The 14,037-nt window shown below is 35.5% G+C and overlaps 1 long non-coding RNA gene across 1 annotated transcript in view; it reads left to right on the top strand.

The window, feature by feature from the left end:
- LOC127861407 (uncharacterized) overlaps nt 1-13,724 on the top strand; it is a 132,245-nt gene extending 118,521 nt beyond the window's left edge. Inside the window, exons 2-3 of the long non-coding RNA XR_008040206.1 lie at nt 10,446-10,534; nt 11,152-13,724. This is a non-coding gene — a long non-coding RNA (uncharacterized LOC127861407). The remainder of the gene's footprint in view (nt 1-10,445; nt 10,535-11,151) is intronic.
- Nucleotides 13,725-14,037: the final 313 nt, after the last annotated feature.

Raw genomic sequence — 14,037 nt, 5'->3', positions numbered from 1 at the left:
GTAGTAGTAGTAGTAGTAGTAGTAGTAGTAGTAGTAGTAGTAGTAGTAGTAGCAGTAGTAGTAATAGTAGCAGTAGTAGTAGTAGTAGTAGTAGTAGTAGTAGTAGTAGAAGTAGTAGTAGTAGTAGTAGTAGTAGTAGGTTGTAGTAGTAGTAGTAGTAGTAGTAGTAGTAGTAGTAGTAGTAGTAGTAATATTTTGGTTAGTTGTGATTGTTATCCATCAGAAATACATTTTTCCACCAAATTAAACAAAATTTCTATTTATTTTTTCAGTATTTTTACGTTTTTCAACTTATATACACATCGTCTGCTCGCTCTTTTCTGATGTCATGCATATGCAAATATTCCAAGCTCCGCCCAAATGACTGAGGTTACACATCACTATTAAAGATTAGGCCTTAAACCACTTAATTTAATACTTTTGGATGAAACTGAATGATCATAAGGGTTGGGTCTTAAAGTGGGACGATCAATTATTTTATTTGCAGAAAATAAGAAGTGGTAAGAAGCCATATGACAAGGAAATCTTAAATGAGAGCTTTCCAAGCATCTCTGTCAGGCTTGTCGGATTATTGGGCAAGCAGGTTGTATTGGGTTCCAAAATCCACACTAAGGATAGAACCAGGCATAACGTCACCCTCGACTGTAGGTCAGGTCCTGTCCGTCTCTTAAATGATGAAGAAGAAAAAAAAATGCTTGCTGATCATGTAATACACATGGCCAACATTGGATACGGCTACACAATAAGCAACATACAATTTATATGTCTGCTGATTATGCTCGATCACTTGGGAAATCTTTGAAAGCGCGGGAAGGTCTGAGTCTATGCATTTTGGGGAAGATGGTAAGAAAACTGAAAGTTGTGGCTCCACAAAAGCTTGGATTGCCAGGTGCCAAAGCGGCATCCAACAACATATGCAATTACTTTCAGGAACTTGAAAAAATTCTGAATAAAAACAGTTTGCTCAATGCACCGGAACGAATTTTTAATGTTGACGAGTCAGGATTGTCAACAGAACACAGTCCTCCAAAGATTGTTTGTGCTAAAAACACATTCGCACAAGCTATTCTCAAGGACGAAGAATATTACTATCATCGGGGCAGCAAACGCCGTAGGGAACCATGTACCAAATTTCTACATCTTCCAGGAAAAAGGTTGTCAGATGATCTTTTAGATGTTGCGTTGCAAGGCTCTGCCGGTGGTATGTCAGATAATGGTTGGATTAACAGAGGCCTTTTTCAAAACATGTGAAACTCGACGAAACTGGCCCTCCTGCTCTGATCTTATATGATGGGCAGAAATCGCATTTGTCTTTAACCCTGACAGAATGGGGAAAAGAAAATAATGTTGTTTTGTTTATTCTACCACCTCATTCAAGCCATTTGACACAGCCCCTTGACGTTGATGTTTTTGGACCACTTAAGAAACACTACTCTCATGAATGCCATTCATATACTAGTATGCATAGTAACCAAGGAGTCTGTGTTACAAGATATGAAGTTGCTAAACTGTCCTCTCGACCTTACGCAAAATCATTTTCCCCAGATAACATAATTTCAGCTTTCCGAAAATCGGGCATCTACCCCTTTGACAGGAACATTATTTCTGAATCACAGACAGCTCCCTCGTCTATTTACTTGGATGAAGAAAGAGGGGACGCAGACGTCACACCGCCATCCGAGAAAGTTGAAACTTCAAACTAAGAACTGACAACAACCACTGCAAAAAGCTTCATCGAGAACGAAACCATAACGCATATTGTTCAAAGACCCAAAAAGAAATTCACACCACATATAAAAGTAATGGGAATGTCAGAGCAAAATACTGACATACAACTCAAAGGCTATGGACGATACACATATATTGGTTTCACTAACTACCGTTTCCAATCAAACGTCACATACAACATCACCAAAGCCGTCTACAGCAACCTGTCATGACGCCAGCACAGCGCACACTATTTCATCACCTGATGTATCCATTTATGATGACATATGTTGCGCGTCTAGACAAAGTTTTCCACCACAGCTCGTAAACTTTCCAGATGTGAAGTTAATCAAATGGTGACAGTATGATGTTTGTAAACATTGGGTACATCTGGCACACTGTACACCCGTTAAAGTGCTCAGAAGAGGAAGCACATTTAGGTGCATCCATTGTCCGGAAGAGTAGAATTATTACTGTGGTGCAGTTCAAACGATCGATAAACTGTTAAACTGTTCATGTTAAAATCAAATTTAATGTTTCATGATTAATGATACTAATTCTAAAAGTTAAGCTTCTAAGCAGATATCTTATGTTAATTGTGATTAAGTGACCTAATGCCTGTTGACCTACTTACCGCGAGAAAATGAATATGGCGTCTCGTACGCATCAGTGATCAGTATGGTGTATTAACTGCTCGACACGAAAAAGAAACATTATATATGAATAAAACATACCTTACTATATATAGTAACACATTTGTACAGTTTTTGATGCCATTATCACAATTGCGGGGTCATTATAAATAATCGGCCCTCAGAATGTGTGCGTGTGATGTTCAACTGGAAAAAATGGTCCACATTCAGTCTTAGCCACAAATCAACAAAATAATCATAATAAGATTATTTAATGACAGGTTGCGCGCAATTTAGATAATACAAATATCGATTGAAACTGAAACTCTGCTACACGTTAGATTGATGCCTCTGTTTGAGATTTAACAGGTTTTACCAAAGTAAAAGTAAAAGACACACTTACCTCTTTGACAACTTTAATCCGATGCCTTTAATAATAAAATAACAACGACGTGCAATCCGTTTTCTGTTATTCTATCCGTTTATCTATATTTATTTTGAATCACACTTTTTAAACGATCGTAGCGAATGCTAACCACTGTCACCAAAAACAAAAATCGAATCAAAGCTTCCAATTATGCACGACACATGCACAAACCGAAATACGCTTTTGTTTTCGTTCGATGCTTCAAAACTATTAAATATAATTATAAACTTTTCACGTGCGAATAGCTTAAACTGGTGATTTTTGTCACATAAATTACGTCACAGAAAAACGTCATAAATAGCGTAATCAATTGAATGAAAATAAAAGTATCGTCCAGTCAGCTCTTTTGGTCGATCACCTATTTCGGTCGGTCGTAGATTTTTTGTGCTCTATCCAAGTTACGAATGACGTCATCGTTTTGTGTGTACATAGCAAATGTCAACACCGACGGCTACTCGCAGTGGTTATTAAAAAATGAGGACATAACAAGTAAAGATTTTGATCTGAATTGAATCTCATCGACATTTTGATAATTTTTGATATTATCGGTACGTGTTTTGCTCTTTTTACAACATAAGCATAAACATACATAAACACCGATTTGGTTAGTTCCGAGTATGCTGAGGCCTGCTCCAGTCACTACTTTTTTAATGTAGTGATAGGACAACCCTCGCCGAAATATTGAGGTCTGGAGTCAATCGACCGAAACAGGTTACGCAGCACACAACTTACCTCGTATGTGTTCATGGCAGAATCTTGGTGTTCTACTTCTACTCGATACTTCCTACAGTCAATTACTGACTATGACAGGAAGGCGTGTTATGGAAAAAGGGGAAGCAATAAATGAATTGATGGACTGTAAATAAGTCTTGCTGTGCGTATTTGTTATTTTGCCGACTTTATTGTATTACATCTAAAATATTTTCGATTATTTGTAACATCGACCGAAACAGGTGACTCGATGATACGGAAAGCTTGTTATATAATAAATTTAATAAAAATAACAAAACAAAGATTACCAAGAGATTGCCAAGCAATATGGTCTCCTACCGGTGAAACTCCACCATTGTCAGTATTTTTTTTTATATATATTTGTTGCCATAGCAACCAGAATTCTTGACGCAGAAACAAAATGAAATGACGTGCATAATCACCATATTGCCATCTATCCATTTTTCAAGTTTCATGAAAAAAACATGAAGAACTTTTAAAATTATCTTAGGATCCAGAAAAGTGTGACAGACAGACTGACTGACAAACAGAGCGCAAACAATAGTCTGCTCTTGTTTCAACGGTATAGTCCAGTCAATTTAGCTGAAAAAAGTGTCGAACCTTGAACTAATTGCAACATAATTTGTTTTAGCATTTTCAACAACATATATATGGTAACTGTGTTAAAAAGTCCTCAAGTGTACCCGCTTACATTAACAAGATTGTTTAGTTCTAGACAAGAGGGTGATAAAGTTATTGAAAAATTCATGTGATCTTACTGGTTTAGTAAAATTAGTCCACAGCGATTGACAATGAATTCAACTATTTTTTTCGCATCACAACAGCAACATTTATTATACTAAACAATTTACAATTAAATTGTATTACTGCGTACTGGCCATATGCGCTTTTTTTATTTGAAATTGTTATTTTCGGGGTCAAATTACCCCACCCACTAATTCATTTTCTATACTGTAAACAGTGTACTATTTACATACGTAAGACCACTGAAAAAATGTTTGCAACAAAAAGGATATACATAAAAATATTTACCCAATAATATATGAATATACATGTAGATTATATTATTGGCACAAATCAATAGTGTTATGTTATATATTTATTTGGCTTTAAAAAACCCGCTGATTAATAAGGTATTGAAAAATAGCATCTACACAAATAGTTACATAGTCGATAACAAGCGGTTTCAATTTTAAATGTATTATCTATGCAAATTAAAAATTTGCTTTGACATATTTTTGTCAGGCTTATCCAAACTTCCTAGTGATAGACAAATATGTGTATATTTTGACAGCAACAAATCAAAGATTCAAATCTCATCATGTCATGCATAGTACTTTTATAGATATATACAAAATATAATCAAACATATAAATGACTAAATGACCAAACATCCATCAATTGTCTGTACCACATGCATATGAGGAAAAACAAGTAACATAAATAAAATAAATTCTAACTGAAATGAAATCAGTTGCACTTTTGTAGCAAATCATTGATTGCATAGCATATTCAGTATACAAATTCTTGAACGTGTGTATTAAAGATAACAGACATTTTGTATCTATGTACACTTACATACCGGCAATCTAGCAAATAATTCATTCCATACTAGTCTCATTTTCATCCATGTTCAGTTCTATAGGTCTTACGGAATTTGAACACGATACTCCCCTGCATCCACCACAACAGTATTAACATACAATACCATGTTTTCTACAAATGCATTTTTTGCATCGCAGGTCAGCTTACAGTTGCAGTGAATGATGGAAAGCAATTTGTCAGGTGCCGGTGGCAGTGAAGATTTCAGAGGAAGCATCTTTCCCTGGACAACTTGCCACCCATAATCAATAGGATTCAGCGAGTTGTCGCCAATCCATACCTTTTTCTGGAAGTAAAGCCTTAAAGAGTGGGCCTTCGCTGCCGCTGAGGTGGTTGGAAGAGATTTGACTTCTACATGAGATGTGCTGCTAGCTACTTTAACAGAAAACTTCTTGAAACGCATTTCGTCAAGTGATATCGGATTTTCTGTTTCGTACAGTATGGTAATGAGCTGCTCACCATTTTCTCGAATGGTTTTGATATCAGTAGCTTCATTAAAAGCGCGGCATTGTCTTTTAAACACTTTTCGACAACATCTTCAATGCAGATGACTTGCTTATGCCATACATTCTTGGGGTCGTGTCACACCCAGTTAGAGCATGTAGTAATGGCAAATCATAGCAAACAGTCTTACCAAGCACATTGCATGTTTTTTCGATGTCCCATTCCTTCTCTTCGTGTTGGCTATTTTTTTGCGTTACGCCGATCTAAAAATTATTTTCTGAAGATTAGTTTTATAATGATGGCATGATAGCACAAGTAAATCTGTATCTTCTCCAAACAGGACAACTTGTTTCGTTTTTGCCTTTTCAATAGCGATATTCACAATGTTAATGTCTGCATCGTCATTGGCATGATGGATTTCAACATCGCGATTGCTCAAGTATTTACCAAGCAAGTAAATGAATTTCTGTTTGTTTTGAAGATGTATCAGGAAAACATCTTTCTTTATTAAACACGGAGTGTCAAGTGGAAAAATAACCGCTTGGCCGCATATGCCTTTTGTTTGCCTTATGTGTGCTGTATCCTTGGTTGTTGGACTCTCTGGATAGCCATCGAAGACAACACAGGAGTCCCCTTGAGAGTTTCTTCTAATGAACTCGAGATAGCCCTGACAAATCTCACCAAACATGCTTTCTTTGTTCCATATCAGTTTGTGCAGGAGGGATCCGCCATCAAAAACAAAAGTTGTGACGACTTTGTTTTGTGATTTAGTAGATCTGCAATCGCTTTTTTTCCAAATATTTTCAGCCAGTATCGCCTTTTGGGCTTCGTTAGGTATGCCGGAATCATCAAACAATGCTGAGGGCACTCCACAAAGTTCATAGTGTAATATATTTTCAACATCATCAACAAATCTATCAGCTACGCTTGTGAGTCGTTGAAAAAGAAGCTGAGTGTCGATATGAATATGCTCTCCTGTTGACATATTTGTACCCTTTTCCCCAACCAATGTTATAGCTTGCATGGACCTTTTAAAATCAAAGTCTTGAACATAGTTTCCAACCATAGTGTTTAAAATATTTCTACAATGTTTTTGGCAGTATCTACATGGAGTGAAGAGTCGGCGACCAAATCTGAATCAATGTTGCAAGGACTTATGTCTTCTTGTGCAAATGGATTTCTTTCTCGCATATAGTTGATTATAGTATGCATGTCCTTACAATCTCTTTCCGATCTTGTTTTGTCGACTTCTTTATGTTGTTCACTGGTTTTAAATAAAGTCTGTGTAAAGTCTAGAATTGCACTGTTAATTTGAAGTGTTACGGGCATTGAATGGAGCCACTGAATACGTCGATTTTCTGTAAATCCTCGGCCTCGCGTTAAGCATACGGTAACATTTTGGAATACCTTTTCCGGTCCTGAAGTTCACACTACTCGACTGGTGGTATATGGCTTCTGCTGCAGGAAGTTCAATGACGTGGGGCAGACGAGCCAAAATTGCTGTGGACCACTCATCTTTCCTTTTATTGCAAACGTCTACAACAGATTCCTAAAAGTGTAAAGTTCTTACAAGATATGTAGCACTAGATCTCTTGTTTGTTTGTAAAGAAAAGTTTGCTTGATTTGCACAAAATAAACAATTTTGTTTGAAATCAAACTGAGTATCAGAGCGTAACACACGTGACACATTGTTAGTGACAGATATATCTGGCTCCTAGATAGGCCGTGTGAAATCTTTTCTACACTGAACATGGACAATGTCACCCGATGCAACATTCAACTGAAGTCCTTATTACTGCTTATTTACGTTTTTACTATTTATGTCCAATAGCGTTTGACATCCCTTTGGACCAAGACGGGCTGTTGGAGTACTGTCACCAATGCATTCATGACAAAATACTGCAAAGACCCATGATCTGCAAGATTAAAAAGAAGTATTATATTTATTCTAATTTAAGTAGGCATTTTATTGTCATTGTCTATGAAACTATTGTCCTCCAGTACATTAATTACAGTTTAGCATCCGAATGCTATAACAGTTTTAACTTTTACACTGAGAATTAATCTGCGTTTTCAATCGTTAGACTGTAAACATGTTTATTCACAATGTGGACACAGACACTCAGTATCCCGTCGTATTACTCTCACATTTGTACATAATTTTAATGTGGACATTTGTCACATTTTCCTTATGTAACCAATGTTATGTATGGGAATTTGTCAATGCCTGGAGGCTCAAATCTATTGCGAACGCAACAAGATTCCGAGTCAGTCTCAATGTCCTCATCGCTGTTCGCATCCTCAGGACTCAAAATTGTTTGCCGAGTCCAGATGTACTTGGCCTAGGTCCCTTTGTCGTGTTCTTTTCTTTATCTTCAGTAGTTAGTGGGACAACAATTTTGTTTGCTGCGCCTGTAAGTTGCTGGACATTGTTTCGTGCATCAAGTTGCTTGTGATTTTGAATGGAGGCACAGATCGTTTGGGTTTTGGCTTCAATGCTTTTGTTATCGTCTTATTGGTGAAGAAATCAACAGCCTGGGATTCAGATTCATGTTGTGCATCAAATGCAGTCTTCATCTGGATTGGTGTAGTATTTTTCTTTATCATGTATGGTTGATTCAGATGCAACGTAAGGTTCACGAAATATTGTTGATGGTGCTATCTTGGAGTCATCTATTGCCGATTTGTTAAATGGAGAAATTCCTGTCTTCTTTAAGGCTGTTATTTAATTCTCTGGAGAAAGGGCTTTGAGATAGGGCTTTGATGTTAGTTCGGCTATGTTGTATTTGGTAATGTTTAAGCCAGGATTTAACTTCATGAAGCGCTGACACTCCTGATAGTAGATATTTTTAAAAGGCCCGAAAATGCCTACATCCAGGGGCTGGGTTAAATGACTCGAGTGTGGTGGCAGAACGATGATATTATTCGCTTTTGCCCATTCAGCCAATGTTAACGAAATATGCGAACGGTGATAGTCAAAGTGTATTAGTGTTGGATATTCGCTGTCTGTTGGAACATAAGAAATGAAATGTTTCGTCAGGTAATGCAGGAACACCGATGAATTGGACCATCCAGACTTTGATATCTCCCCTGCTGACTCTGAGCATGCACCATTCATAAAGTCATAATTCCAACGTTGTCCTGGGAAGACATAATAAGGTTGGCACACTTTTACCAACAGCATATCCAGCTGCAATGATGGTAACCGTCGATTACAGTGCAGACGTTATATTTTGGGGAACAGTGTCCTTGTTACATATGATTTTTGGTGGGGTGTGTTCACTGTTCACACCAGATTCGTCGATATTGAATATTGTTTGGGGTTTATCTACAATGTTGTTGGCTATGAGTACATTGAAAAGTTCATCAGAATATTTATTGAGTGTTTCTCTTGAAGTTTTTGCTCTGGATAGATCTAGTTTTTGGTTTTGGAGATTTCAGTTAAGGCCATCGTTTACAAAAGCCATAGAACCAGTTATCACTAAGGCTTTTTTGGTCGGTTTTCATGACTTTACCCAAAGACTCGGCAAACTCTTTCCCCATATACTGTACCGATTACTTGGAGTACCGCTTTTTTCTTCGTCCATGGTGAAAATGGTCTCGTTTCCTACTTTAGCTTCTGTATCAACACGACCTTTTATCCTGTCCCTAAGGGTCGTTTCAGGTACAGAGTACTTCCTTGCGGCTCTGTACGCAGAGACCCCGCCTAAAGTCAAACGCCCTCTGTAGGTTTTCTCTGTCGTACAGCTGACGCTGTTATTTGGTGGAGGTTCCTGAAAAATGAAATAAAATTATTAGTTCAAATTCTGTAATATTGCCATGCAATCAAAAATGAAAGCTAAAGTTTGCATTAAAAAAATATTGCTTAAATATGCAGTCAATATTAAAATATATATTTGACTCCTATGCGCTTCCGTAGTTTTTATTTAAAAAAAAAACCGGAAAAGACGTACCTGTCAAACTTAACAGACGACCGCAAACTGTCAAAAGTATGTTAAGCAAAATAAATACTTTTTAAGACAAAATGTGCAACAAAATGATGAAATCAATTCAAAAATCATTTCCGATAGATAAATAAAGCAACTTACCACGACTCGGAACATTTTTCGCTGGAAATACGACAACAAAACGAAAGTACGGAGTAACTAGCGTAAACAAGCAAATTCGTTGAATTGATATCCCCCGCCAATATGCTTCTGGACACCAAAGTGTTATATTTGACACTCAAAAAAGCATTATTTCAAGATACAAATGACCATAACTCCTTTATTATCCAATGGTGTACAATGCCATTTGGCGTGCATCATCCTCTTATCTCTATATATACTCATACCAAGTTTCAATGAAATCCGCCCAAGCACTTCCAAGATATGGCTCCGGACACAAAAAAGCATTTTTCCAAGATACAAAGGGCCATAACTCTGTTTTTAACAGATGGTGTACAATGCCATTAGGCGTGCATCATCCTCTTATCCATATATATACTCATACTAAGTTTCATTGAAATCCGCCAAAGCACTTCCAAGATATGGCTCCGGACACAAAAGTGCCGGACGGACAGACGGAAGGACGGAAAGACGGACGGAAGGGCGGACGGAAGGACGGACAATCCCTGATTGCCTATGGCGGGGGATAACAACCGGTAGGTGGCAGTGATATCGAAATAGTACGAGTTATAAAAATAGCGCGATACAGTGGGGTCACGATTTTTTTTAAATTTCAATAATACATTTCTCAAAGTACTTTTACTTCTCACATATCAACGACTTTTTAATATATAATAATTTACATACCGTCGAGGTGTTTCCGACGACTAATTTAATGACATAAAAGAAAAATGACAAATGTTCTTAAGTAAAACAATCGGTTTTCAACTATGAACTATGACGTTTACATTCCAGTGCATTCTCCAAGCAGAGTTGTCGTTCGTGCCTCAACATACATCTCTGCAACGGGCTCAATTTTAGGAATCTTGGCAAAACACATCAAAGTAATTTTACGCTCTTTCATGGAAATATATAGAACCCCAGGCATAATTTGTTAAAGTAATTATCTTTGAAAACTGCATATATTGTTAATTTATCGACATATTTAATAACAATTATGAGAACTATTTTCATGCCCATTTACGCAGAAAAAAATAAGAAAGCATCACTCCGCTAAAATGTAAACAAAGGCCGAAATGGTGATATAAAGATTGTGTTTATCTACAAACACATTGGAAGTTTCATATCGTGTATGTTTATGTGTAATCAAATGAAATAGCTGAATATGGGAATATATCGTCAGTCTGCATGTTTGAAAAGCGTAATCTTTTGCAAAAAGACTAATTAAATAATCATTATAATTATTTTTGATATGCTAACTGTATCATTCATTCATTGACAGTGTATGTAGATAATTATCACTTTTACAAATGTGCATGTGTATTGTTGAAATATTGCTAGTCAACTTTATTTAATGTTGTTTAATACTTACTAAGCACTATTACTGTACAAATGTTTCTTCTTTGCTTGTTCAATACATTGCTTTTAATGCTTTACAGTAACAATTATACACATACTTAATAGTGTGCATTGCAAATATACTATAGTATTTTATGTTTAGATGACACAGGATGAGAAAATTGTGCAGCAAGTCCGGGATTTAAACCTGGGACCCCTTGCTCTTCTGGTTGAGCTTATCAGGCGCCACAAAACATCTCCCCTTTAGTGACAATCACTAAGTTCGTGCACTGACATTCTGCTCTGCCAAGCTGGAAATTGTTCGAGAATTCAAGTCACAGGAATCATTGTAAACCTGATCCATTCAAACCACGAACCGATTTTGTTGAGAGTTGCTTGTGCCATGGTACCACATTTGGCACCAAATGTTGCAGGATGGGAAAATTGTAAAGCCATGTGGAACTTGAATCTTTACCCCTTGCTATCAGGGCCAGTGCCTATGATCATGCTGTTAGATACATGTGGACAATAAAACATGTAGTTAATTACTTGATCAGTATTCATGGTTACCGGTAACCTGCTAATTTGTAACTGCCACCATTGTGGGATCATACTATTGATCATTTATATCAAGTTCTGAACATATTAACTAACCTACATGTAGAATAGTAGATGTTTGTTTCTGTTCACAATGCTTAAAACTATAAATCTATAAACTGCAGTTCTAGGTCTTATTTCCATTTAAAGATAAAATAAAATTTAAATGAAATGCTTAGCATTGCTGAATTCTTCATTTCTGCTCCTGTATTTCAAGAGAGAATACTTTCCAGTCAACCCGATTGGAAAGAGGTTTGGATCCAAATCCTAGTAGGGGCTCCAGAAGATGATGTAATTGCAACAAACCATTTATTGATAATATTCAATTGGTACTTTCATTTCAATACAATTATTGCAATGGTTTAAAATTGCATTGATTAGTTTATAAATATCATATATATTCCTGAAATCAAAGATTTCATTGTAAATACATAAATAAAGCACTGATCCTGAATATTTTATTTGATAATGTCAATATCAGTATCAACTTCCCATTACCAGTATATACACCATTAAAAACAACTTCAGTTTGTGAAAAATATCCACACACAAAACATTAAAAAATTAAATATACTGCTGTTTTTACTCATGAAATTGGGAATTCAAGCGTTAATTCAACCAACATTGAGAAAATACTATAAGTTTTCTAAATTTTTAAAATTAAAAATATGATATCCTTTGGTGTTTTTTTTACTGGAATTGTAAAAAGGATATGTTTTTCCATCGGGAATATGACCGAATAACGGCTATACAATCAGCTGGAAAAAGCCATGAGTTACAAGGCAAATAAATGTGCATCTTAAGTATTAAGAAAAACATAGATTTTATTCAATATCTGGTGTTTATTTATCTTTACCTGAAGAATTACCGTTTGCTTTATCAAATTGTATGCTAGAAGCTTATTTGTAGCTTAATTGCCGAAATAAATGTTGTTGTTGTTGTTTATATTTATCATGATTTCTTACCAGTAATATTTTTACATGAAACAGTATAATTTCTTACACTTTCCTTTAAACAGGTTTACTGGGATACATGTGTTATCTTTAATTTTGATAAATAACTGAAGTTAAATTTAGACACATTCTTAATGTAATATACATGTATCATGACATTTTTTAAAGTTTTATATTTCCAACCAAGTTGATATTCTGAAACAGCTTGTGGTACATTAGGCCCTACCCGTATATGCAAATTATTCACAATATTTTTTTTAAACAAAATATACCATCATGCATTATTAGTCTTTACAACATTTATTATCTAAAGTAGTAAATTGTCACAGTTATTATTTAATACATAAATATTTTTCTACAATCAATTTTTACATTTATCAGTGCAATATGTACCCATTCATATAGAATGAATGGCATTCCTATAGATAAAATGTTAAGATCAAATTTTAATATTTTTATACTTAAGTGCTTGCATTTACATGTATATTTAGAGTTGTTTAGATTGAAAAGAGACTCAAAAAATAAGTTTTTGGTATGGTAGCGTATGTTGAAACATAAATAACGCTGAACATGACGGTTTCAAATGAAGTCAAGTTAAGTTTTCCTTTTTATTTTAATTAGATATAAATTATGGAAAAGTATGCAAGTGTATGAAAGAAAAAAGTAAGGACATTCGAATTTACACCCCACACTGTCGCCTTTTCTCTTATTGTTTTCTGTTGTTTAACTCATCCTCTGCACCTGCGAAGAATATCCAAAAAATCCTGTCACATGTAATCATGTTTAAATGTATGTACTTTGATGCATTGCTGTATCTCCTGAATATCCTGAATAAAATATATTGACATTGAACAAAACAAGGACATGCACTACTGTATCAGCAATTCAGGTCTTTCTCCAGAAATTTGCTAAGGCACTGGGAAAAATATGTGTGATTCACCAGGTACTGGGTTACCCCTTTGAATTTGTTTCATTTTAGGCACTGAATCAAATGTTACTGTAATTGAGAAAGTGCAATAATTGAACAAATATAATTATTTAAACTAATCAGCCTTTAAAAAGCTGTTGAATCTTTGTATTTTTATGGCTTTCATGATAGTGATGAATTACAGCAACACAAATTGGTGAGAAAATGTAATAATCAAATTAAAGATTTAGGCACAGGGTTGCCCTGGTGCTTAAAAAGCCTGGGGAAAGGCATGAGTATTACAATTATGGTGATATATTATTTATTTAAAAGATCATGTAAAGAATTGAATTAATGTTATAGCAGCTTGGTTCTGTGCAGTTTTGATTCTGTACTTTGCTGACAGATTATAATATTTATCTTATATAATTTTTTATTATTATAAATATTGCTGATTGAACTTGTAAGTGTATGATAGATGCTTCCAGTTGTCCCCTTACAGGAAAAGCATGGGACAATTAAATGTACTAAAGTATTTTGTTAAAACAATAATAACAAAACAACTGCACGGGTGTTGGCCTGGAATATTTTT

The sequence above is a fragment of the Dreissena polymorpha genome, chromosome 16, assembly GCF_020536995.1.
Source record: "Dreissena polymorpha isolate Duluth1 chromosome 16, UMN_Dpol_1.0, whole genome shotgun sequence".
NCBI lineage: Eukaryota > Metazoa > Mollusca > Bivalvia > Myida > Dreissenidae > Dreissena > Dreissena polymorpha.
This window is presented reverse-complemented; position numbering and strand designations above follow the sequence as displayed.